Raw genomic sequence first — 27,049 nt, 5'->3', positions numbered from 1 at the left:
GCAGCCCTGGGAGAGGGGCCCTGGGGGGAGGCACGGGGTTTCCCTGCCCCTGGTCAGCCTCGTTCCCCATGGGTTGGTTTGTGTTCCCCTGCGCGGGCAAGGACCCTCGGGTCCCGTGATTGCCTCAGTTCCTTGGCAGAGCCCCGGCCATGCAGCTGGGGAAATAAACATCTCTGAAACATCTAGCAAGAATTGGTCCATATATATTTCTTTTCCACGGGCCTTGTCTGATACATCGTGTTGCAGTACCCACACTGTAACAACTGCCTACCCCAACATTTCCACACCTGCTATGCTGAACCTCAGTAGAGATCAACAGCTCCCTCCAGAGCCATCTGCAAACTCATTACATGAATGGCTACTCTCAGAGCTGACTTGGATACCTCTAACAGTGACTACCCACCGACTCTGTACTGTGACCATGTGTGCTTCCTCATGCACATTCTCTTTTTCATAACCTGGCTGAGATAAAGGCTGAAAAAAGGTTATAGGAGCCATTTCTGTATTTAAGGAAGTTTTCTTTGAGTCATGAGTTCATATCACCAGACAGCAGTGCTGCAGTAAGTGACACAAGAGCTGTAGAAGGCAGGGACAGGCCCATTTCAAACATGCAACAAGTAAGCAATTAGCTTTTAAAGAACAGGAGTTTTCACTTCTTTTGCTACATAATCACTCTACACTTCAGTTTTATCACTCTCACACACTATGTTCACATGTGCAAACACTACCCTGTGGTACACGCTGGTGTCATGCAGCCTGGGACAAGTCTGTACCACTGAGTGGGTTACAGTGCTCTGCCAATGTCCTCTGGTTTATTGGGACTGTGCTTCTTGCTTTGTTTGTTGGGGTTTTTATAAGATCTGGCATATCAAATTCCACCCACACTAGCATCTGTTTTGATGTCTTTTTCCCAAAGACCCCGCAAAGACAATTCTCTCTGGAAAAGTTCAGAAAATACACAAAGTCTAATAACAAGGAAAAATATTGCGAGTACAAAGAGCTGGCTTTGCACTCCTTAGTAACATGAATACTTTTCATCCATGCAATTACTTTTCTTTCTATGCAATGAAGCACAATGTGATCCCTTTTTGCAAAGCACAGCACAGGACATTGCTTTAGCTTATTGCAAAGCACTATTTCGGCATTTCTGAAAAAAAAAATTACTGTTTGCATACATGAGTCTGCTGATTTGCCATTAAGTTCAATATCAAGCAGTTTAAATATTTTTTAAAAACCACCTCAACTATACTGGAACTATACAAATGCTCTGAATGGGTATATAGCTATAGGTCAGACTGATGGATCTTTGTACATACCTGGAAAGATCACTAAAGAGCACCCTGAAGCTCATCATTATCTATTAACATGGAGGCTTGTTAAAAATGTGACTTTTAAAGTAAAAAATGTAAAATGGATCCACACAAATAAAAACACTCTGCTGCAACATCAATTTTCAGGAAAAAGGTATATTTTTCTAAACTGCCCTCCAACCTGAAGGACCCCAAGTTCAAGTTTTGTGCCCACCAGACATTCCACCACTTCTTTCTTTGTTTTTAAACAGCACATTTGCTTTGGACAGAAAAGGGGGAAATAGCCATAAAGTTCCCACTGTTATGAAAAACAGAAACAATTGCTAGAGTTACAAGCACCTCACAGACCGAGCCAGAAGATGAACAGCTCTGGGTCTCTATTCTCCTGTATGCAGTTAACTCGAATTTAAAAATGCAACAGTAACAGTCATGGCCATAAAACCTGATGCTTACAGAAACTGTTGTTTGCCAAAACGAATCTATTCAGCAGCAGCTGTCATGCCATCAGCTTTCAAAACCTCTTTACCCTCAACATATTTTGCTCACAACTGCCTGGGTTACGTGCCCTTCATGCACAGAGCACACAAAAAAGGATAAACTTGTCACCCCAAACTTCAAAGCAAACCACCTGACGAAGCCACTCATATTCAAATCAGCCTAATTACACACTTTGGTTTCCAAACATTAATGTCACTTCTCATTCCATAGTTTCATTACTTTCAGTCTTTGTGAAAAGAGGCAAGGTCATGAAACTGATCAGGAAACAAACACTATTTGAAGCTCTCAGATTGTTGATGGATTTCCAGAGCCTGATGGTTGGTAGTGTCAGCTTTTTTTCCCACTGAATAAAAGCTGTTCACTTCTCTTCAAACCCATCTAAAGCCCAAAAACATTGAACCTGATGTCACCATGAACACCACATTCCGACAATGTTCTCCATCACACTTACCTCTATCCTATGACATACAAGGTTATTCGGTTTCCTTACCCATCTACTGAGCTCTCTTTTGTCTTCAGTGTTCTTTAGTACTTGATCAAACCAGGCTTGAATTAAGGATGCAGATCCAGATCCAGATATGCCGTATCATAAAATAAATTAAGAATAATGTTGTTGATCTGAAGCTGTGTACGAAGCAGCTGAGAGTGAGCCCAGCTGGAGCAGTTGTGACTCCCAGGACACCTTTTGCTGCCAGACGTCATGAATCTTAAAGAGGAAAAATTATCTTTTCCTCTTTTCACTTTGAAGCAAGCTGAGAGCCTGGCCCAAGGAAAAGCTCAGTCACACAGACAAGTTGTGACTGGGTTCCCTGCTTCTTACTCCAGAGATGTGCTGAGACAGTGCAAGGAGCTGTGAGAAAGGTGCAGATCTCCCCCCAAAAATCCTTCAGCCTGGGGCTGTGCAAGCTCAGAACCAACTGCAACTGCCCAAACTCTCCCGCTAGCAGGAGCAGCCAAGAGTGTTGGACACAGCTGCTGTTGCACCTTAGAACACAGCAAGGAGCTCTGAGCAGCTTCTGACTGACATTCTCACACAGAGCTTTTTAAAAACACCTTTGAAAACTTACTCAGGCAGGCCAGCTATATTTACAACATAGTTTTGACAACAGCAACACAGAGACTGAGCATTTTACACAGTCTGCTAGGGAAAAAAAAGTCCTTTATAAAGGTGCTGCTTCATAAAGCATGTCTGTCATGTTCACAATCCCCATACAGAATGCTGTCATCTATACTGCGTGGGCAGGGAGCGTAGGAAATTTGTGAGAAACAAACAGTGAATCACCAATTATTCTAATGGCAGCTCTGCCCTACGTGGCTTTTCACCAAGTCATTCTTCAGAGTGACAAGTTTGTTTGTTGGCTGGCATGACCAATGTTCTGTGCACAGAACCATGGGCTAAAGTTCACAGCAATGGCAAGGGAGATTATGTAATGTAACTTTTTCGATTTTTGTCTCCCAAATATCTACCCAGATGCTTTATCCACCTCTAAATCATCACGCTGAAGAGCTGCCCACCTGCCAGGGTATGAGAGCCCCACCTCAGAAACTCACACAGTCCCTCCTGGGTTGACATCTTGGCCATTAGCCTGGTTCCTGGTAGCACCAAACTCAGACATTAGATGTCCCTAATTTTGGAGCCTTATGAAAGCCCAGGGAAATCAACACAGAAGCCTCAGCATTTTCAGTACCTCTTAGATCCAACATCAAATCTTCAAATTATGCAGCTCCTCACCTCCATTCCCAGTCTTTTTCCACACCACTGCCCAGGGCTGAGAGGTGCCAAGACCAGCTGGTGTGCTGAATACTAGGCATCACACCATACCCCATTTCCCAGGCAAAAAAACCATCTTATCTGCAGAGAGAGATGAATAACCCCAGCAAAGTACTGCCACTGACTGTCGAAATGCTGCAGCCAACAAACAGTGTCCTGCTAGTCCTCTTGTAAATATGCCGTACATTTGTAGTCCTTGCAATCTTTCTTCAAAACTAAGTTTCTTTAGCCCACATATCCCTTGTGCCAATATTCTTTGAGTTTCCTTAATGAGCAAAACTCTGCTGTTTATGTAACTGGAAATGGGGTTGAGCTCCTTCATGAGCCTGGCTCACTCAAACCATGTGATGAAGGAACTGCCATTTCCAGGCTCCACGCAGCAGCTGCCCTGCAAACAAAGTATCTAAAAATCACCAATCTTTCCTGGTGGCCTGCATAAAGATAAAATTTTATGTCTGTGAAGTGTCCAACTAGCCTGTCCCCCTTTTATTTCTGAGCTCCAGAGGTGGGTTTTTTCCTTTATCTTAGATTTTAAAAAAAGTGAAACTGTATTGGAACTATAGGTTCCAATTCATATTTACTGGAAATACAGGTTGACAGACTTTTCCTTCTTAGAAATTGAATTCTGCAGGTTACTCAGTAACTGAAAGTGTTCTCTGCAAAAAACCCCAGGGTCCTTTGGGGCACACTGTCTACATGAACTTATTTGTATATAATTTCTAATAGCTACCAGCACATCCAGGGAGTTATTTTTCCCATTTCAAACTACTTTTTTTCAGTAATGCACAGCTTTATATTTAAAAACATGCTATCGGAATTACATGTTGTAACACAAAATGTTCACAGCTTATGGAGAGATTATATAAAATATACCCTATTAGCAACAAAAAAGGAAGAAAATGAACATTTGTTCTTTGGATTAATTTCTTCCCAGAGCACTCAAAAATATTCATCTTAAAATTTTGAATTAAGCTTGGCCTAAACTCTCATAAAAAATTACACACTTCTGAGATTGTAACTTTGTCATTCACAGACAAGGAGTATGGGACTTTAAGTTTGTTTCTTAATTGTTCAAAATTCCAAGGACTCACTCACACTCTGGAGGGGCGCAGGATCAAGAGAACTAAATTAGCAGGCATTGAGAATTCCTCTGGCTGATCTCTTGTTACACCAATGACCAACTCTAGACACAAATGCCTCACTGTTGAAAATAGCTTCAGAAACAGAACTGACCTAAAATCTCAGTTTTTTCAGTGGAAGAAAAAAATAGGATTTTGTCTTAAAAGAACATTCATGAAAGATATGTTTTCTGTGGACAAAAATGATGGCTTGGTGAAAAAGTTAAAAAATGTTTGCAGCTATGAATGATGTTTTTGGTCCAAAAATGTGCTAGTGTGCCTCATGGGGGCTGCCATTCAGGAACTTTGTATGTGTAACTACGTATCTTTCCCCTTGCAAGCAGGAGTTCCTGTGACAGATTCCTTCCTCCACCTCCAGGGATGTCACTGCACCACCGAAAGCTCTTCAGGCTCATTAGAAAGAGCCTGGGGTATAAAACCCCCTGCAGAACAGCTTCCAGGAGACACAGCAGAGCTATTGTGAATAAAAACATACTGGATCTTCGCATTTCAATGAAAAGTAACTGAAAAACACTGATTAGTTTAGGGTTTCCTTTATTCTTTTTTGAATTCTACTGTAAAGCCTGAGAGACAGACTGAGCTTCCACAGTTATACAAGGTTATATGCTTTAGGTTCAGCTGAAACAGCTCACTCAGAAGTAGAAATAAATAAGAGAAGTACAACAACCTCTATTAAATTCACACTTCATATGATCCTAACACCTGTGAAAATAGAGAAGTAGTTGCAAGTTGCATATGCAAAAAAGGCACTTTAATTGTATCTCAGCTGTCTGGTCCAGTAACCACAAAACACCCATCTGCTCCAGAGACTCTCTGCCTGTGTCTCACAATCTCTAAAAAGCAGAAAGCAAATAAAAACCAATTAAATATATTTAACTTGGGGGTTTCTATCTCTTGATTCTAAGTGTTATCCATCACCAGAAACTGATGACTCCAAAAGAGATGATGTAAGTACTCTGACAAGTTACATTAAGTTATATTAGACTCTAATAAAAGCCCATACATTGAGACAGATGAGGAGAGAACGCGCAGCATCATTCCTCTTTCCAGAAAAGGGAAACATCACAGGGAGCTGCACAGACTGAAAGGCTGATGGAGAGTAGAAAGGCCATCCTGGAGGGACCAAAGCTGGGTTTGCTCTAACATGCTGGTGCTGTCATCTCCAAGAAGAGTATGCTCTGTATTTTCTCAAAGACTTTTAAAAGCAGTCAAACACATTCAGAGTCATTGCAATATCCGGAAAACGCCACTTTACAGCTTTGCTTTTATAAAATCACAGAGCAGATTTTATCTTCATTGTAGCTCCAAAATCCAGGTGCAACAAGCAACATTCGATACAGCCTATGCCTCACCAGTCCTTGAACCACAAGGACAAACTCCCACCTTTGGAGGTGTTTAGATATCTGACCTGCAGAAAGCAGAGCCTAGAGAGAACTACGGACTCAACTGATATTTTGGAAAATGCTAGATTTTAGAAAAGAAGAGGGGATGCAGGAAGAGTCTTATCCCAGCATCAGAGGGAGCTGCAGGGCTAGGGAGAAGCTCACAGCAGCTCCCCAAATGTGCAACAACAGCTCCAAGTCCTGTTTCAGGAACCAAACTCAAGGAGCACAGGCCCTACTCCCAAAGCATTTGAAAAGACATGTCTCCATCCACAGTCTCCAAAGGAAAGACAAACATAAACAAACTCAGAGGCAGACTGAAAACCTATTTTTAGATAAATGAAGAGCACAAAAGCTTTCCAATGTCCTCTCCTTACCCTCCTTCTATTTCTTGTCTTCCCCTCCCCTTGTTCCCTGTATGCTTTGGCTGGTGACTGTCAATGCTCTCTGCTCCTATTTAAAGTTTTTAGTGGCAATCTAGTAAGCATCCCCAAACCAATTTTAATATGTCTGTGTTAAGTGGCCATAACAGCTCCTCTTATCAACATTATTATTATGTAATATTATGTAATTAAAATATACATTAGTCAGCTCAAAGATCCACAAAAGCCTCTTCAAATTTTACCTTTCATTATTGGTTGAGCAAAGTGTTTAGTGAAAAGAGAAGGAACCGAGAGTGTGGACTTTAAGAGCCGGTATGAAGCTCTTGCAGGAAAAAAGGCATGCAGACACAGGAAGTTAAAGAGCTTTCACTGCAGTATCCTTGTAAAACCAACAACTGCCTGCCAGGTTGTTTCCTGCTGAATCTTGCACTGTTGCTGTACAAAAAACTCCCCATCCCACAGACACATAACAGCACTGCATATTGCTTTTGAACTTTTATCAAACCCTACTCACATCAAAACATCACAACACTTCAGCTTACTACCAAAGATTTCCAGTAACATATGGGTCTAGAGACCAGATTAATTTTGAGCTTTACGGGGTCTAAAGTGTTCTTATCTGCATTATGCCCTTTAATGAGCCAAATAAGATTATTTGATATAGCTCATTAATAATCACAAAGAATATTCAAGGGAAACTCAATCCAAACGCCTGTATTTTGAAATAAGAGGGATTATACACTTAAGCATCATTGCAATGCACTTCTAACAGGCTGTGGATGCATTTTAGTTGATTGCCTTAGACATGCTCTTTGTTTTCCAGATCCCCAGGGATCTCCTACAGGAACTTCCACACTAGGGGAGACAGCCTACCTCATGCCAACCTCCTTCAGAAGTCACACTCGCTTTAATATAATTACACATGTGTACTCACGTAAGTGTCCAGCTCTTCAGAGAAGTCACACTGCCTTAGCTGCAGTATGACAATTTTCAATAGCTGAAGTTGTTGCTATTTGTTCAGAAACAGAGCATGACAGAAAAAAACGGATATAAATAAAACTTTTTAAGAGCTTTTACTCAGGTCTGAAGAATTCAACAGCTGCATCCCATTCAAAAAACAGAACAGAATAAATATCCTCAGCTACAAGAATGACTTTCCAGGGGCCAAGCTGAAAATTTGGTACATTTCTAAAAGAAGACATTGATTTTAAAGGCATTTGCAACATTTGCACATTTCGTGGCATTTTTACGAGTTAAAATATCTTTGTGGTATTTGATATTTGCTTTAAAGCTTTATCTCCAGGAGGTATGTGAAAGTCTAGGCACATCCCATCATATGTATTTATGTAAGGAATACATAAAACTCCAGTTGTTGCAGAGAGAAGCCTGCAGGTTTGGAAAAGGACAATCTGAGAACATCGTACACAAGAGATGTTTTGGTAAAGATACATACACCTAGCCAATAATGTTTGCAGTGGAAAACTGAGGTAATAATAAAGAATGAAGCACTTGTTAAATGTGTAACTTTGTGTTTATTATTCCACAGAAGGCTACTTCCTTTACACTTCTCCATTCAAACCCTCCACTGAATAAGCACTAAACCTGCTTTTCCTTTCACACAGCACAGAATTAATGAAAGCGCATGTTACTGGTGTTACTAGTTTTATCATTATTATCCATAAATCATTCATTACAGAGTGAACAGGATCATCCTTCAGGAATCCCTGAAACACTGTGAAATTTCCCCCTTTCCATTTGACAGAGAATTAAAGCCAAAAATAACAAAAGTGCAGGCTAATTATGGATGTTTCAAATGCTGACACATCAGCTGTGGGGCAGACCAGACCTACAGTGGGACTATGTTCAAAATATTGCCATCTCTAACTAGACATTCTAAGCACCACCTCTAACCAGCAGTGAGAAACAGGAACTTTTGGGGAAGTAATTAATTTCGTTTGGCTTGCAGAGATAAGGGCAAAACTCCAGAAATGCCTTTTTCCCCATTTCCTCCCATGAAGGGGGGGAGTGCAAGGTGGCCAGCTCAGAGGTATATGCTTACACTGTGGCTAAATAGCAAACATGTATTGAATGAACTGAATTCTGCTATTAAATACCATTTCCCCTGGCTGCTGAGCACCACTAAGTTTCCTCTGAGCTCTGACCTTTGCTAGTAAGGCTGCAGATACATGATGAGGACGCTTATCAGTGGTCAAACTCCACAGCTGCTTGATAAAACATCGGGTTTGTGGAAAACTTGCCAGCAAGTTTCCCAAAGCTGAACATTCGTTCAGCCCCAGCCCCTCCCACAACCCTCTGAAAGAAGTGGCTCCGGCGGATCAGACTGCCACCACCTCCAGTGCACTGACCATGCCAACAGAGCCCAAACCACACTTCACACAAAGCTGCAGACCTTGCAGTGTGCACAAAACACCTCACAGCTATAGTTCATGAATTTCATGCCCGACAGTGAAAATGTCAGCTGCAGATGAACCTGCCATTGCTTAGCTCGTTGTCTGCTGTAATTTCCCGAAGTGTAATTGCCATTTATAGCGATGGGGCTGGGTGGAGCATCCCTGGGAAGGAGATCACAGGCTGCATTCTTCAGCTGCTGCAAGAGTCTCTTCCCCTAGGAACTGGGCATATGCTGTGCCATTACAAAACAAACAACAGTCAGCCACAGTTTTCAATTATTACTACTGGCTTTCAACTAAATTGGTGCCAACCTCTAGAAGAATGGTTTCCAACAGCACAAAAATTCACCCTGAAAGTTGCCTCAGTGAGTCCTGTTACTACGGATGTGAACTCCCACAAAAATGACCAGCAATACAGAGAATAAAACACCAGATGAAGCAATAATATACCCATCATGAGTTGCAATGCACTGTGGCTATGTAACTAACAGCAAGTACTAGAAACCAATATAAATCAATAGTGCTTTAAGGTTCCTTGCCATTTACTGTCTTCACTCAAAAACCCACCCATAGCCTTCAACAGGAAGAGAGTCAAAGCTCTTTCAAGTCCATTAGGGACTTGGCTGTTGCTAGTCTGTTCTACGCAGGAGGCATTCAGGCTACCATGCACTGCACAGAGTAGCCTGCAACAGAGAAGTGCAAAGAGCAGAGAATCCACAGATTGCAATGACATAGTTAATACTGTCCTCCTCCCTCATCTTTTCCAATGGGCTAAAACTGCCTTCTATCTGAAAGCAAATCAGAAAACAATAGTACAAATACCATCCATAGTTCACACTTCCAAGAAGGCTCTGTTTAAAAGAAATAATCTCATAAATTGCTTTCCAAAAAAAGCTCCATTTTTCTCTGCTAGTTAATAATTACAAAAGAATTTTCTCAAATTTCTTGATGGTGGGAAAGAGCACTGCAGTTAAACCGTTGTTTTCTTGTAGAGAACTAACATTTTTTTCCAGATTTCCACAGAGATGTTCAGTGGAAAAATGCCCAGTATCCTAAAACATTTCTCTCTGGAAATCCATTTCACTCTTTCCTTCCCCTACAGTCTTTTATGGATGGATAGACAAGCACACAATAAAACAATATGCAGCCTTTAAAAGCACATTGAAATTTTAATTTCTGATATCTGAAATGTCTGGCTGCAAGTTTATTACACAGCATTGCAAAACAATAAAGATTTTCTACCAGCCTAAAAAGTCTTAGGTTGTTTTTTTAAATAGTTTCCTATCATTGCACCCGAACAGAATCTACAAGTTCTGTTTGGGTTAGGTTTTTTATACAAATAGGTGCATAAAAGAGAGGGGTGAACTCCTTTATCTAAACCTTAAGCTCTAAGGTAAAAGAATAAGATGCCAACTATTAAAGCATGACTGCACATCTCAGGTTCTCATTTACTTTCCATTTTTCTGGTAATTACAGAAGTAATTCTAAGAATCATCCATCATCCTGATGAAGATATATTTACAAAATGTGCCTACATGTTTTTTCACAGTACCATGGGTGAGAGGATAAGCATCATTTCAGACGTGCAAGATGAACAGGTTTTTTAAACCTTAGATTAGCCAGACAAAAAAACTCTCAGAAAATTAGGAGAGAAAGAGGGCAGAGGGTGGTAGAACAAAGAGGGAAGAGGCACTGACCCAGCCTGTTTATCTCACTGGAGAAGAAAGCAGGGATACATTCCAGAATAGGCAATCATTTCAATCATAGCACCTCACACAACCAATTTAAGTTTGCCTCGCCTTTTGCAATAGGAACTGATATGTTTTAAGTGGTACTCAACTCAGCAATGCCAGCCAGTCATCCCACCGCCTTGTTGCTGTCCCTGCACGAGACAGAGACTCCTGTCCAGGGGGAGAGCTGACAGAGGTAGAGCTGTCCTTCACCCTAAAAGCTCAATGTCAGTGTCCTGCCCCCTGAAAGCGCTCAGCTCCACCACTGGGACTCAGCCATGAGCTGAGGGGCCAGTCCTGAAGGCACACAGACAAGCTCAGCTGGCACCACTTTAGGTTTCTAACCGTGTTACCCCATTTTTCTTCAATGTTTTTCTCCAGTCCTACTGCTCTGTGGTAACTACTCCCCCTCCTGCCCTTCAGCCCTGCAGGACTACCACAAAAGGAAAACAACTGCTGTACAAAACAAAGGCAAATGGCAAACTAAGCAGCTCTTAACATCACAAAAGAATACAGCAATAAATCAGAAGGATGAGGACGGAAAAGGGCTGTAATTTATCTTCTTTAATACCTCTCCTGTATTACAGCACATACAGTATTTCAGAAGCAGTATGGTTTTAAAGATAATTACCCCTCACAAACTGTATTCCCTTTTTACCCACCTGTGATGAACTATTTGAGGCAAGTCTAGAGAATGGCAGTCCAAGTTTCATCCCACTGGCCAGGCTGGCCCCCGAGGGATGACCCTGTCCTGCTCCCTAACACTTCTGTCATCAAATAGCATAGCCTCTTGGCAGACAACTATTTTACTGTATAATGTAGCCCTGGGCTGGCCATACTGACTTGTTCTAGACAACACCAGGGACTGCCTTTGCAATGCCTAAAATCAAAAATAAAGTATATTAAAAAAATGTATTTGCCCTCATTAAAACATGATGCACAAAAAGCATTTGATAGTCTACTGATCTGTGTACCTACAGCTGCTTTGATTTATATTATGCTGGTATAAAATCAGCAAATGCTTGAAATAAATACAGGACTTTTTTTTTATTTAACAAAATGCTTGAAAGGTCACTTAGTAGTACACTGCTGTTGAAGAAAACATTATTAATCAGGATGTTACCTCATGTTTTTATTTGAGTATCTTGTTTCATAATTTAGGATCCACATTTTGAATGTAAAAAATTATACTGAGTGTTTGTTTCCCACTGACCTTACCACCAGATTTGCTCATTCGAGTTTGAATTAATAAGGCTATTAAATCACTCGGCATTTGTCCTCATGTAAACACAGTCACAATCTGCTGCTTCACTCTTGGTCACTTTACACGCTTCCTCACAGACTTTTCTTTGTATAAAAGGCATCCTCTGTATAAAGACATACCTTCTGGAGAGAAGATAAACTCCAAACTGCAAAATTTACCTTGCCAATAGTACTGAGTTGCTATCCAACGCCAAGGATGTAGAATTTATTGGCTCTGCTGACAGCCACCATGGATTTTAAAACTCCACAAGCCAAAAAACATTCATCTAAGCCATCATGTGGGTTTTGTGCTGTGCTGGATCTAGACCTGTTTTCTAAATCTTGGACTCTGCCTCACCAGTAAGACAACCCCAGGGAAACCAGTGCAAAACACAGATACAGCTGGAGCCCTGCAGAAGCTGTAAGGATTCAACATAAAATGTGGAAGCAGATACATGTGTGTGTCTGCATTACAGATATGGGTATGCCTGCATCATCAGTTTAAGAGGAAAATACCTTACATTTAGAGGAATTCGTTGACAAAATAGTAATAACAGAGTGAGAACAGTCAGTTGTTCCAGGTTAAGAAGCAGAAAAAAAAGGCTACTGCAAGGAGGAAGACCTTGTAGCTTTCTCCTACACCCCTAGTTTCCCACCCAGACTGAGCTACTGTATGCCTCCAGGTGTGCTTGGGCAGTCTACAAAATTCTCACTGTGTCCTACTAATGCACTAGCAAACACATCTGAAACAACAACAAAACCCCCATCTACTGAAACTTGTAACATTCTGTAACAAGTTATTACCTGTTTTAGTTGCCTATATATTTAACAAGTTCCCATACAAAGGTACCAACAGGGCCTGAGCATAAAGAGAGCCATGCAGGTTACCTGGTCTTTTATAAGAGTGTTTTCCAGTGGGTTAAGAGCTAACCTCACCTTGTTTATTCTACTGTGAAAGTGAATAGTCCTGCCTGTTCTGTTTGTATGGCATCATGCTCTGAGTATTCTGGAGGTTTCTAAGTGCTGGTAGAGACAGTCCCCACTGTCCCCAAAAGAGGTTGTAGAGGCCCAGAGAAGGTGGCTTTAGTCATGGGTTGTCACAGCAGAGAGCAAGCACAGCTTCACATATATCAATAACAGAAGCTTATATTTTATAAATATTCATCAGAAAGTGTGTGATCCTCAGGGCTGTCCCTACACTTAGGGACACCCACCATAGTGCCTGCTCAGGCAGTGCTGATGGAGAAGCTGCAGGGTCTTACCAAGGCTTCCATCTCATCCACCCACCTGGGTTTCTTTGCAGGAAGGGGCTGGTGTGCAGCCAGACCATGCCCCAGGACCCATGCAAGTGAGCCAAGCTGTGACCTTTCTCTGCTATACAGCTGCAGCCTCCAGCAGCTCCGCATGCACAGGGACAAGACACAGATCTCCACAGCCAAGGAGCTTCTACGTGAGCAACCTTATGCAGCTGAAAGGTGACAACGCATCAACAGCAATGCAATTATTATCTGTGTTAGCACTGGTAACTTGCAGCTATGGAAAGACACCATGCACTAACTCCTGAACATGACCAAAGTCAAAATGAATGTATTTGCAAAGTGCTTTGCCAGTCAGAGGGAACGCATATGACTGGCTGCCTTAGCTCTACCATCTACTAAGCTTCATCAGCCCTGTGATGTTCCCAATACTGTGTGGCTTATCACTGCTGATACGGACAGTCGACCAAAAGGTTCCCTCACTCAGGGCTGAAGTGCTATGTTGTTGTGCTGGAGAAAACCACAAACCCATAACCAAAGATTGAAATGTATATTCGCAAACTACACGTGTCTGGGCTCGTGCCCTGGCAGTGACCCAGCTGGCAGGGAACAGCTTTAATCCACACTATAAACCTGCCTCCCTTTGCAGAGTGGCCATGTCCAAATGGTCTGTCAAAAATTACTCCTGGCCTATCTATGCTCACTCTATACACCAACAGCACAGATCGAGTCCCAGCACCAGAGGAAGCTCTCTGACATGGTTCAATCTCTAAGCAGGCATGGCCCAAGAGAGCAGGGCAGGAGGCAGAAAGACACGCATGGCATTGAGGTATCTCTAAGAAAGCTACTCATGCTCTGCAACCAAGTGAGAAGACAGGAAGCAGTACTGTCAAGGGTAAAGCAAGGGGGCAGAGAGAGAAGCATCTTCTTGGATTAATTCTGCTTTCACGGCTGTAATAGAGTTGTGCTGTCTATTGCCTCACCTTCAGAATGCATATGAAAAAGAGAAAGAGGCTCTGGCCTGTGACTGAGCGGGCCAATTCTTCAAACCTGCACGAAAAAGGTAATACTACATTTTATGGTGTATTTTTGCCCAAGCTTTGTGAAATACTCATGTAAGAGTGAACTTGTGTGTATATGACACAGTTTTAACTCACAACAAAAACAACCTACATTTATCATTAATATCTTAACATTAAATAAAATTAACATTTTACCCGCAATAGGACAGTCTTTCCAAGGTACTCTTAGTCCTACTGATAGGGTCAAGCTCCTCTCAAACTGGCTCCAAGCTTCACCTAACCTTCAGCTAGATTAAGGTCAAATGTTAGAAGACTCAAGGTACTGCAAGTCAGGCTGATTTATACATTTGTTACCATTCGATGATGTTTTCTTACAAAGCAGACACTGGGACTGCTTCTCTGAAATTACACGTACACTCCAACTAACAAAGCTGAAGCTACCAGAGCGATTTGCAACAGTAGAAAATACTTCTTTTACCTACTCGCCAGCACACACCAGTCAGTGGAATCGCATGTCCAAGCAGTTACACACAAGATGACTTGGTTCTTTTCAATAACAGCCAAACCAGTAAATCTCTGAAAATACAAAGGATAGTTCTCCTTTGGCCACTCTGTTGTATTTGACTTGCAACAAATTTGGCTGTTGGCAGTCCTTAGCTCTGCGAGAGCACGGTAACAGTGCTGTCTTCATTGCATATTTTAAACCAGATTTGTCAGCTCAGTATATTTTTCTATTTTCACTCCTGCACAATTCTTCTAATTCCAGAACAAAAACAAAACAAAAAAAAACCATGAAGGACTTGTTCTGACACAATGGGTTCTCTGATGGCTGCAGTAACCCAGTTACTAAGAGGAGATTCCACTGTCTCCAAGCCCCTCTCTCCTGGTTCTTCTGGGACAAGAGAACAGTTCGACATTTTCCTCAACTTTGGAAAGGCAAATGAAAAAAAGGAGACCTATAATCTACCAATTTATTTTCCTACCTTGAGAAGGCTAAGAAGGAGCTGTTGCAGCCTGTTTAATCTTTTTCCTTTAGCCCAGAGAAAATGATCTTTCCAAAGGAAAAGAGCTATTCCCCTCACTCTTTGGCAGAAGGTGAACACATTACTCCTTGAAAAGCAATAGCAGAAGGGATATTCTCATCTCCAAAATAAAACACTAACAGGCTCTGTGTAAGTTGGGCAGAACAGAAAGTTCAGGCTGCATAAGGATTTTCGATAGAGGTTGGTTCTGCCAGCAAAAAAAGGTACTTGTCATTTACCATTCAGTTAATGCTGAGCATTTTTCACTCCGCTTTACCTCAGCCAATGACTATCCAACCAAACTACTGTTCATCTCCTTCTCCTACTTAATGCAGAACATTAACATTAGCATCTAATTAAAGAATTCTCACAGGAGATGGAAATTTTATACCACAGAAAATATTTGGGTTGATTTACACTACTGTTGCATTTTATTTTTCATTGTGTGAAAAAACATCTGTAATCTACTGCGCCTTACTCAGCATTTATACCATGTTCTTCCTTGTTGAGACCTTAATAACGTTAATAATATAATACACTTGAAAACATCACTTAAAAATTTAGTGTATTAGCCTAACTTTCATCATCATAAAAACCCTGAATATTTTTGTCCTGAAACATCACATCAGAACAGCAGAAACACTGGCTTGCAAAATACATACCCAAATACCTGAGCAGCCAGGAGCTTTATACATCAAAATTGAAATTTTGTTTCCTGAAATTATTTCTGAATATTACCAAACCACCAAATAAGTTAAGCTTATTTTCATGACCTGATATAGCACTACTAGCACAGAACATGACCTAAATTGGCTTATTGTAAGAAAAGCAAAATACCTTACTTCTCTTCAACTCCCAGCTGTGACAATGTAAATGATGGATGACCTCAAAGCCTTATTTGTAAAGGCACGAAGTCATTAAGTGCTGGGAAATGGAAAGCCCTTCCAAATCCAAATGCAGGGATTCACCCATCCACTCCTATCCTCCTCTTCACTGGGGAGAGCAAGGATGTTCCCTGTAGGGAGATCTGGGTGCTCACTCTCTGGGTAAGGCATGGGTGACAGTTCTGCGATCAGCTAAAACTATGTGCAAACAGACACTAATCCTTCTCCTCCAATACTGAATCTTGAAGCTGTGAAATCTTTTTGCTGGAAACCTATTATTTCTTCAAACTATGAGAGTGGGACAAATTCCTGCTGTGGAATTATCAACTCCACCCAGATTCTTAGCTCTGCTCATGGCAGCACACTGAAGGCATGACCTCCTTAACTTTGATGCACACTTCTGAATAGAGGTCACTTCAGCTAATACTTTTAGCAAGACAAATGCACCACACCATTATAATAATAAACGATATGAGAATTTGGCACAAAATGCTATGATCTGTGAACTAAGCTACATTAAGATAGATAAAGCAGCCAGGAAAAGGAGAAAAAAAAATTAACTGTAGCGAGGGAGTGGTCTTCAAGGCAGCTCTTAAGTAAATACTTTTATCAATTTTTTTTAAAGTCTTCTGTGAGGGTTTGCAAAGAAAAAAAATCCTAAACCCAACCCCCAAAAAATCTTGAGAGCAAAAACTCAACACAGAAAGTAGGGATCATGCACAGATCTCAAATATTTTTGCAGATTCTCCATTTGCTAAAGCTTATTGTTGTTTTTTTTAAGGCTATGACTGCTCCCACATTCCTGTCTCAGAATCTACTAAAGCTGTGCTGTTGGCAAGTATTGCTACATTACTTTTAAATGACATTTAGTCCTTTTGCTCTTGGTACTCATGAACAGGGCTTTAAAATTAAAGGGAACTGCCCTCAGAGATTGCAAAAACAATGGAGACCAAAACCAAAAAAAGTTCAAACATTTGCATTCTATCTTAAGATAAATTCCAAATTCCAATTTTATCACCAGTTTGCTGTTCTCACTAAATCCTTAATAATAAATGAACAAAGTTTCCAAATTGACTGCAGAAAATTTTTCCTTGATATCTACATATTTTTAATATTGTTGATATCTACATATTTTAATTCAGATGCTAATATATGAGCATTGTTTTCTTCTGATATAATGGTAAGCAAAGCAGTATTTTTTACCCCTCTTGTTACAAATACTAAAATTTGAGACAGACAGCGGGATGAATGTTGATCACTTGCCTCCTCAGTGCAACATTTGTTACACCAGTGAGTAACAGAGTCCCATTGTGATACAACAGCAACTCAGCGTTGTTAAGCCTCATAGTGAATACTCTTCTTACTTTCTGATGCAACATCAACCATACCTATACAAAACTATAAAGTGAAAATTCCAAACGAAAATAAAAAGCTGGTACAGTAAGCGCTCTGGCAGGATTTTAGCAGACCTCTTGGGAATGAATGCCTCGTCTCATTGATGAGACAGTGCCACTGGCTGAGGAAGGTAGAAGCCCTGGTGCTGAGAGCTGCCGTGGTGCAGGGAAGGACCCCTTCAGATCAAGGACCCTTCTAAGCCCCCAGCATTCCTCATGCCAGGAGTGCAGAGGTTCAGGGAGATGGAGGAGAGCCACAGCACAGCAGCACACAGACACACCCCGGGGGTGTAGGAGAGTGTTAACACCAAGACACCCAGCTTGGTCTCAAGAGGTAGCACATAGCATTTACCAGCCCTATGCTATCACTGCTTTCAGAAGACTCCCCTACTTCCCATGAACAGCACAGGGTAAAGATTAGTACTGCAAATGCAAACTTGCTCTCCTGATACCTGGAATGGCATGATATGACAGAATTGGCAGCCATTCCAAGCCAAAGAGCAAGATTTCTTTTCCAAACTCCTGCAATCTTTGCTTCATTTCTATGGAAAGATTAAAGAGATAGCAATGCTGTTTTGACTGCAAATGCTTCATGTAAAAATAAACTCCTAAAGACTTCAGACAGAAGGCAAATTTGCCAGTCAGCAAAACATTTGAGTACATGCTTAGTTTGAGAAGTTTTGCTATCTGTTGTACGCAATTATTCTCTTGGATCACAGATGCAGGCTGGGTTTTGTAAGGCTGAGCTATTTTGCAAATCATCTCACTTATCCTACCATCCTTTGACCTAAAGAGGTACTCACTGTGTTGACTATAGTGAGGTACAAGACAATTGCCTTATATGTTTAACTGGCAGATGAGAAAGCTCACGCTTGAAAAATCCTACCCTTAGTGGCCGACCAGTTAATCAGTGAGACAAATTCATCACAGCTCCATTTGTTATATGAACTCAAAGACTGCCAGCAAGACCCAGGCCAAAAGCTGTGTTACTTCAGAGAAATTTTACTTCGTAACACCAAGGTAAACAAAATACAGTTTACTTTCCTAGCTACCACCATCCAACACAACCTAGTTTTATCAATTTCAGCTACAATGTAAAGTATTTTCATCCTTCTGACACACTCGTTCTCTTTAAAATACCTGGCAGCAGGACGGCAGTGATTCATTGAGTTACATCAGTGTCAAACAACCTCCAGTGATATAAAACCAGAGCACAGCAAAGGGAACCTGACTCACTGGATCTTCAGACAGAGACAATCCATTTTAAAACGAGTTTGGAAGATGAAAACAGATCAACTATAAGGAATATCTTCAAGTGTCAGTCCTGGTTTATCAGTCCAGAAATTGTTTTGAACATGGTAGTTTACATGGTAAATTCAATTCTGGGTTTGTTGTATTTTATGACAAAGGAATTTGCCTAAAAATGGGAGATGTTCATGCATTTGTATTCAGGTAACTCCATATTCATAAAAGTCCATTATATCCTTTAAATGAAACAAACAAACAAACAAACAAACAAACAAAAAAAAAAAAAAAAAAAAAAACCAAAAAACACAGAAACAAAAATCAATTTCAGGGAGCTTTTTTTGCCTGTACCTAATCAGAAAGTTCAGAAGCGTTGAGTATTTGGAAAAGGTTATCTGCGTAACAGAAAACTTGATCATTACATTAGGAAAAGAAAATTGCAGATTTTGGAAACTATGATATCTGGGATTTTTTTCCTTCTTTAGTGTTTTAGCTAGTACAAAAATATTTCCCATTCCTCTAAGACCAGATGGCTTTAAGTTTTAGCCTTGTGGACTGCAGCAGCAAAGCTGAAACAGAACTGGAAACACCGAATTTTCATTCTCATGAAATTGTAACAGTTTCAAAATGTAATTTCAGTTCATGAGACCTGTAACAAAACATTCAAAATGTGTTACAGCAGGATGCTCTGCTCTCTGGAGGAAAAAGAGAGAAAAAAGTTTATCAGAATGTCTTGTCTGCCTTTTCACCAAGCCAATTCAGGATTTCTGAAAGGTTATGACACTGGCCCAACATCTCCATGTAGGCAACTCTAAACCAGAAATTTCAGGCTTCCAGACTCACCTGAAAAGACATTCTAGAAGACCTTGTCATTTTAAGATCTGCATCTTCAAACTGCCAGAAATTAATCAAACTTTGTAAGTTTTGTCCCACAAAGTCTGAGACTTTTTTTTCATGGAATTATTTTACTTAAATTGTTCTGTCTTCTTATAGTGCTGTTCAGCACTCAAGGATACTGAAAACCTTCTCTAGAAAATAATGCCATCATAGGTGTTACAACTGATTCAGAGCACAGCAGCATGATCAACACAAAGCTTGGCTTTGCCATCTGTTCTCAGGCAAGGAAAAATCCTAAGCTAACATACCTATGGGCAGATTACTCCTGCACTAGTGCTTACATTTATTACACAAAAACCCAAGTGCCAAGCATATAAAAGTTCTGTGTCAAGACACCTGAAAAATAAACGCTTAAGAACCTTCATGGATACATAAGTTAGAAGAAAGCAAAAGAAATTTCTTTCCTGCATGCTCCATAGCTTGGATTCAAACACGAGGAAACAAAATGCATGGGGTCATATGCCACATGGACAGGTATGACACTGCATTGTGGAGTTCAGACACTTTCCTCTTAAACATCTCACAAGAGTAAGCATCTGGCATGCTTCTTCTGTTTTCATAGAATCATGAACTGGTTTGGGTTGGAAGGAACCCTAAAGATTACCTAGTTCCAACCCATGGGCAGGAACACCTTCCACTAGACCAGACTGCCACACCCAACCTGGCTGTGAACAGCCAGGGATGTTTCAGGGATGGGACATCCACAGCTTCTCCAAGCTAGCTTCTCTGGTTCAGAGCTTCACCACCCTTAAAGTAAAGAATTTCTTCCCAATATCTAATTTAAACCTACTCTCTTTTAGTTTAAAGCCATTACCCCTTGTCCTGTCACTATTATGCTCCTATTATATCAGCCTGCCAATTGAGGAAGAGAGTAGATTAATAAAATAATAAGATCCCCATTCTGGGGAATACAGTAGTGTTCTTTTTTGGTTTGAAAAGATGAAGACCACCAAATCAAAGGGAAGACAAAATGTGGTCCAAGACCTTTTATTATATAGTCTGGACAGCATAAAAGGCACCATCCTCAAGAGTCGCTACCTGCCACTGGATACATGCTAAATTTACAGCAAGAGCACAATAAAATTGGTATCTTTCTCCAGCTCTGCATTCAATCATTGGCAAAGATTCAAGAGGAGCTGGCTACACTGCCAACCAACATCCACAGATGCAGAGCCTACCACCTCTCCAACACAGACTCATCATGGTCCTCCAACAGCAGCTGATGTAAATCCCAGGCTGTATCAGTCCCACAGCAGCAGCCAAGCCTGCCAACCCAGCTCAATCTGCACAGCTGCAGGTGGGTGAACAATCAAACACGCCCCAGCAGCCTCAGCATCCTGTACATCCCAGCCAACCCATGTGGCCCCAATGGCAGGGGAATCCCCACCCAGCCAGGTATCCCATGAACCCACCATCCTGTCTGCTCCTGGACACACAGCTGGAGCCACGGCAGTCCATCAATAAGAAAAAGCAAGAAGAAGTAATAAAAAAGCTTCTCCTTCATACCTGCCTCCCCTCAGGCAAAGAGTGTGATAGTTAAATCACTGCCTCAATCTCTGTGCAGTCACACTCTTGTCAGGTCGGGATTGGTTTACATCAGTTTAGCTTCTGCCAGATTGGAGCAAAAGATAAAATTTTAAACAAATTTGTAATTAAGCCAGATATCTGATCTGACAGTCCTCTCTCTCTCTGTGGAGCTGTGATATCAATACAGCCTTGAGTCTGTCCTGTCAAAGTTCATTAAGTCACATGGAATTTCAGAGGAAGAAATGTGTATTAACCATGCAATGCTGTACAAAGGGAAGAGTATACTTTGCAGGACCTTGCATCCTACAGGAAAATATAAACAGAAACATCATGGCCTTTGCAACAGAGAGTTAATAACATGTCCTGTTATGTTTAAAAGAAACCAAGCATGCAATAAAGTACATGCTCACTAAGTGATTCAGAAGGCATGAAGATTATAGGAGCTTCTTTTAACAGTGCAACAAGCTTACACAATTTTTAGCTCACTGCTTTTCTCCCCATTTCATACTTCGAGCTCACTGATGTTTTTACTCATGAAAAGGCCGAAGAATTTCATTCCTTCAGTATCTTTGAACTCATTTCTTATCACCACTAGAAAAGAGACAAAACACAAACCCCATCACCACTGCACGAGAGCTCTCTGTAAGGCTGGTTTTAATTTCTTTTTTTTTCTTCTCCTTCAGGATTAAAGATCAGGAAACCAGAAAAAAAAATAGCTGAAGTATTTCAGGCATTTTCACTTGTTTTCAGAAATCAATCCATCTCCTGTACTCAGCAGTGCATGCCTCCAGTAACCCTCCTCCTCAGGGAGCACTCTAACAAAAAAAACCAAAGTGTGTAAAAAGCAGAGAATAAAAATACTTTCAGGAAAAAAAAAACCTAAAACCAACCAATCAACCAAACAAAAAACAAACAAACAAAACCCCCAACCAACAATTCTTTTATTGAACTTTGGATTTAAAATGTGAGCTTGAGGTGTTACACTTTGTACTGAAAACAGCACACTGATTGAACTGAATAAATACACTATCCTGAAAAATGGTCACACTGGGGTTTGAAAAGCTACAATATACCAAATTATAAAGACTATCTGATAACTTTAATCTGAAAAAATTACTTAAAATACAGAAATACATAATCCGCACTATGTATGCATATCATGATTGAACTTGACTTTAGACAGCAAGAACCTGACACTGCCACAAAGCATCCTACACTTCTAATAAAAACATAGAGAATTAAATCTCCATGGACTGTTTCTAGTTTTGTTTTTGCAAACTATCCAAGAACACAAGGCCATACTCATTCTCTTACTAATGAGGAAAGAAAAAAACCTTTTTTTTCCTGAGAGAACTGAACTTAATAAAAAACATATTATTAAAATCACTAGCTTCATGTCACAAGAGAGCCTTAATAATTTATATTTCTGTAAATAGGCACACTCACACAGGGACTTATTAACTATAGTACCCTTAAATTAATTAGGCTTATACTATAGAAGTTAGTACTATTCAAGTCACAGTGCCAGTTCACAGGCTATATCAGCATCCTCAACAGACACAGCTAAGGGAATGGCAGCAGAGAGGTATTTGCTACCAGTGCAGTGAGGACTATCACTGTGCTGGCACGCTGGGAGAGGATTTCTGCCACACTTGTCAGAATTCACTTTCCTAAAGAGCCATAAAAACAATGAAAGAGTCTTCAATCTTTTCAGTAAAAAAGATCTTGTGGAAGTCAGTGCCACACTGCTGTCGGCCTGCTTTGACAGTAGAAGTGCTGCTGGAGCTCTCTTGGAGAAAGGCAGCAGAGCTGGCGATGGGACAGCAGAGATTCAGCCACCAGTGGTGAGCATTGGCTGCTAAGAAATCCCCCAAATGTGTCCTAGCAGTGAGCACAGGCTGAGCCCCCAGGAGGTACACCCAGGCACAGGCTCACAGCTTTGCTGCTGCTCACTGCGCACTCACACCCCCACTGAGCCTTGCAGAGACTGTATTTCCAGTCCCTTAAACATCTCTGTGCTTTTGTTTTGCTTTATTCAACAGGAACAAAACCACCCAGAAGTGACAGGGTTCACCTGGAGTAGCTGCCTTCATGTCAAACTTGTGTTGCTGGCAGCAGTGTCAACAGAAGCCGCCTACACCACCTGGCTTTAGGTCCAGGCACCAAACTCTGACCCTCTTCAGTATCACTGACAAAACTTCAAGGCATAATCTCTTCTGCTCTCATCTCCTTTATGCATGATGCTAAAGATTAGTTCTTATTAGCTTAATTGTCAGGGCAGCATCTCCTGAAGCCAAAAGAAAGTCATATTTCTACTATCAAATCTACTTTTCTTCCAAAATATTCTGTATTTTTAGAATGCATGGCCAATTAAAAAAAAATAATTTTACTCTTTTTTTCTGTTTTAAAAAACAAAGAAATGTGAGAATAACAGCAACCACGTAGAGAGAGAAGGAGGGGAAAAAAGCTTTACTTGACTTCAAACCAACTGTTTGCTTTTCCAAACAAAGTGAAACCTAACCTTTACATTGTGCTGCCCATACACAGAGACTTTCATTCTACATAATGGCAATGTCCCCCTGCATGGATGCTTGCTCAAAAAAGTGTAAATGGTATCGAACATTTCAAAATAACTGTATGACAAGTGTTCTTGTTTAAAAAGAAAGGATCTTATACACTACACCAGACATTTTGCAGAATCCCATTATTAGATAATCCTTTAGTGTCCATTCCAGCCCTAGGAAGCTACACACAGTTCATCTCAAAGTCCTACAGAGAAGAAGTATGGACAGCTGGAAAGGAGCTTTGCAGCACTGGGGATCATGCACTTTAATTCATCTCTAACTCCATCGCACGGGACTGCCCCACCACGTAACACAACACAAACAGAAGAGTTTAAACCTTGCCTGCCTTGAACTGGTCCTGTATCTGCCTCTTGGATCTCAAAGAGCAGCTTACAGCAATGGATGTTTACACACAAAACACAGGAGGCGCAGTTCAGAAGAAGAGAAATGCAGCAGCAATGGGGGAAGAAAAACCTCCTTTCCAAGAGATTACTCAGAAAAAAAATTAAAGAAGGCAAAAACAGAGGAAGACAATTAAAAAAAGAAGAGAACAGTATTGGTGGGGGGAATGGTAACAATAAGCAGTATTGGACAGACAAAACTTTAATATTGATTAAAAGGTTACTAACCTTACAGCACAAGCAGAAGCAAGAACACCGAATTCAAGTGGAAAATGTTCAGCCTTGTTTGTTCTTAGAGCTAATTTGCAAGTTAAGACTGGACTGAATGCCTTCATTTGTTTCTGAGAACCAAAGTGAGACTTTTAGAGAAATGAGAATCAGGAACTGGTATCAGAAAAAGGAAGATAGAAAAATAGTTCATTTGAATGAGACTAGAAAAAAACCAGAGGCAACAGCCCTCTGCATATAGGCCAGTGGATCTGAACGGCAACCAAAATCTTGCATATCAACATTTTGAGGGATCTGTGCATCTTCTTACCTATTGGCTTACCATGAGAAGACTTTCAAAGTCACAAAGGACAGCTCAGAGCCACAATCCACTGGGAAGCCCACTTGCATATTAACCATTTGTAAACACAAGAAATGCATATCTCTGAGTCCATGCTTCTGAAAACCTGTCTCCTAAGATGGAAACTTTGCAAGAGGAAGTCAACTCTCAGTTACATGTCCATATTATTACCACCTTGCAATGACTTATAACTGTCATCTATGATTTCAGAAAGGTCCATTTTCATTATTACCCTGACAAAAGACATGAAGTGACAAGAGAATGATAAGTGCAAACAATCTTTTTCTTTCACACATAGTTCACTTCTACAAAAATGCTCACTACTCCAATGTCACTTGCTCCAGAATCCCTTCCCCATGTATTTACCACTTCTAAATTTTGAAAGCAGCATTACCCAGCTTACTAATTCCCACCTGATACAGAATTATTCCCTTATTTCCTCACATATAAGCAAGGAAGAACAAAAGGTAAGCTCAACTTACCATGAAGCAACATACCCACTACCTTCACATTCCTCTTTCAGATAAAAAGTTACATGCCTGGATTTAAGTTCTATTCCCTCACTTTCACCTTTGCTATACAGCCTTTCACATCAGAAGAAGGCATACAAGCATAACATATTTGCATGGAGCAGACAACTTGAGGAAAATCACCTGCATCTTGCCGAGCTCCTTTTTCTTCCTACAGCTACTGACTTATCGCTGGGAAAAAGGTAACCTCTATAAATGCACACCACACTTGGCATAAGGCACTGCTGAAACTCAAGGTTTGTTGCTGCCTGCTCCGAGCTTCTCCTCCCCCTCCCCAAGCTGAACCCCTTTGTTCCAAGCGCGGCAAAACCAAATGTAACTCAAACTCTTTAGCAGTGTCTGATTGGCCGCTCACCCCGGCCCCGCCCCCAGTCCTCCCCTTTCCCCTTCTCCCAATAAAAGAGAGGACCAAGGGGGGGAGGGGCCGCCCTCTTTTGGCTTTGCAGCTCTTTCTGCGAACAGCTGTGTGCTTCTGTTTCTTTTGAAAGCTTCTAATTGTGGGAAATTAAGCAAGCTAAGAGCTAGATTTCTCCCTCTTTGCTTCTTCTGGTGGTATTAGATTTGCAGCTATCATTTTGCCGCTTTCAGAGCTACTGAAATGCTGGATTGCCCATGCTACCTCTCTAGGCTACCCGAGGCTTTCTAAGGCATTGAACTACGAGCCTAGCCGGTAAAAAGCTGTGCGTATACCCCCACACTGGTACAGAGAAACAATGCCTGAAAAAAAACCTTCATTTTGTTTAGCCACAGGCAGCTGTCTTTTGCAAGCCAATTAACTGGGCAAAAATCCTGTGAGAGACTGAAAGGGACAGAATGGGGAAGAAAACCAAGAGGGGAAAAATGACAGGAAAAGAGTGGAAACCTCCAGCAGATTGTAAGGGACATTACATGACCAACCTGCAACCTGAAAGAAGATGGAGGAATTTCCCAAGATCCAGAATCGAGTTGGGCTGAGAGTGTGAGACATGCTGAATATCCCACTAGAGACAGGTGAAAAAAGTAGATGAAAGTTTGGGAAAAGCAAAGGCACACTGGTATAAAGCAAAGAATAAAACAGAGAAAGAGAACTTACAATAAGAAGATGAAAATCTATGCGAGACTACATGAAATTAATTGAAATTCATCTAGAAAGCAAAACAGTTATGATTTCCCCAAGGGATTAATATCTCTGTTTCTCTTGATACAAGTTCACATACAAAGACTATTTATTATTGTTGCCTAAAAATTTCAGCAAAGTACAAGTATTCTCAAGTCTAAAGCATCCATGGGAAATTTATTTTCTTGATAGCTAAAATCAACCAAATTGCTAAGTCTCAAATATCATAACATGACGAAAAAGAACAGCATGAAGTGACTCAGGTATTTTTTTCCATCACTTACATTCTACCATCAAAGCCATGTAAAATGACTGAAAAACATTCTTTTAAAAACAAGAGAGTTAAGAATCTTTTGGGGCCCCACAGGGATTCCTAGTAACTCAGCTGTCTGTGGAATGCAGCTGCCCTGGGAGGCTTCATCTCTTCACTAAGCAGGAGTGAAGGGATCCCATCAGATACTAATTGTCCCAGATAATATTACCAGCAATAAGATCAATTAGAAAATGAGCTCCTGAGAGAAGTATTGTACCATTAACTTAAATGAGTCTGCATGTTATCATACGTTAAGGAGTGGAAAATTTCCACAGAACTTAAAAACTTAGTGCTTGAAGTCCATTTAGATTCCTGTAACCTGCTTAGGTCCTTGATTAATGAAGAGAAAGAGATTATTTTGAAGGCCTCTAAGGTAGAGATCACTCCCCTGCAGCTAACAAAGAGAGCAGCCCACAGTTAGAGCACACACTGAAGAGCCCAACTGGAACATACTATTTTGAAAG

At 40.8% G+C, this 27,049-nt stretch overlaps 1 protein-coding gene across 7 annotated transcripts in view; it reads right to left on the bottom strand.

The window, feature by feature from the left end:
- Positions 1-27,049, bottom strand: part of ARHGAP6 (Rho GTPase activating protein 6) — a 320,115-nt gene that overhangs the window by 68,379 nt on the left and 224,687 nt on the right. The gene's annotated exons all lie outside the window — the stretch shown is intronic.

This window comes from Aphelocoma coerulescens, chromosome 1 (genome assembly GCF_041296385.1).
Source record: "Aphelocoma coerulescens isolate FSJ_1873_10779 chromosome 1, UR_Acoe_1.0, whole genome shotgun sequence".
In the NCBI taxonomy this organism is placed as follows: Eukaryota; Metazoa; Chordata; class Aves; order Passeriformes; family Corvidae; genus Aphelocoma; species Aphelocoma coerulescens.
Note: the sequence above shows the minus strand (reverse complement) of the source record. Positions and strands in the feature narration are given on the sequence as shown.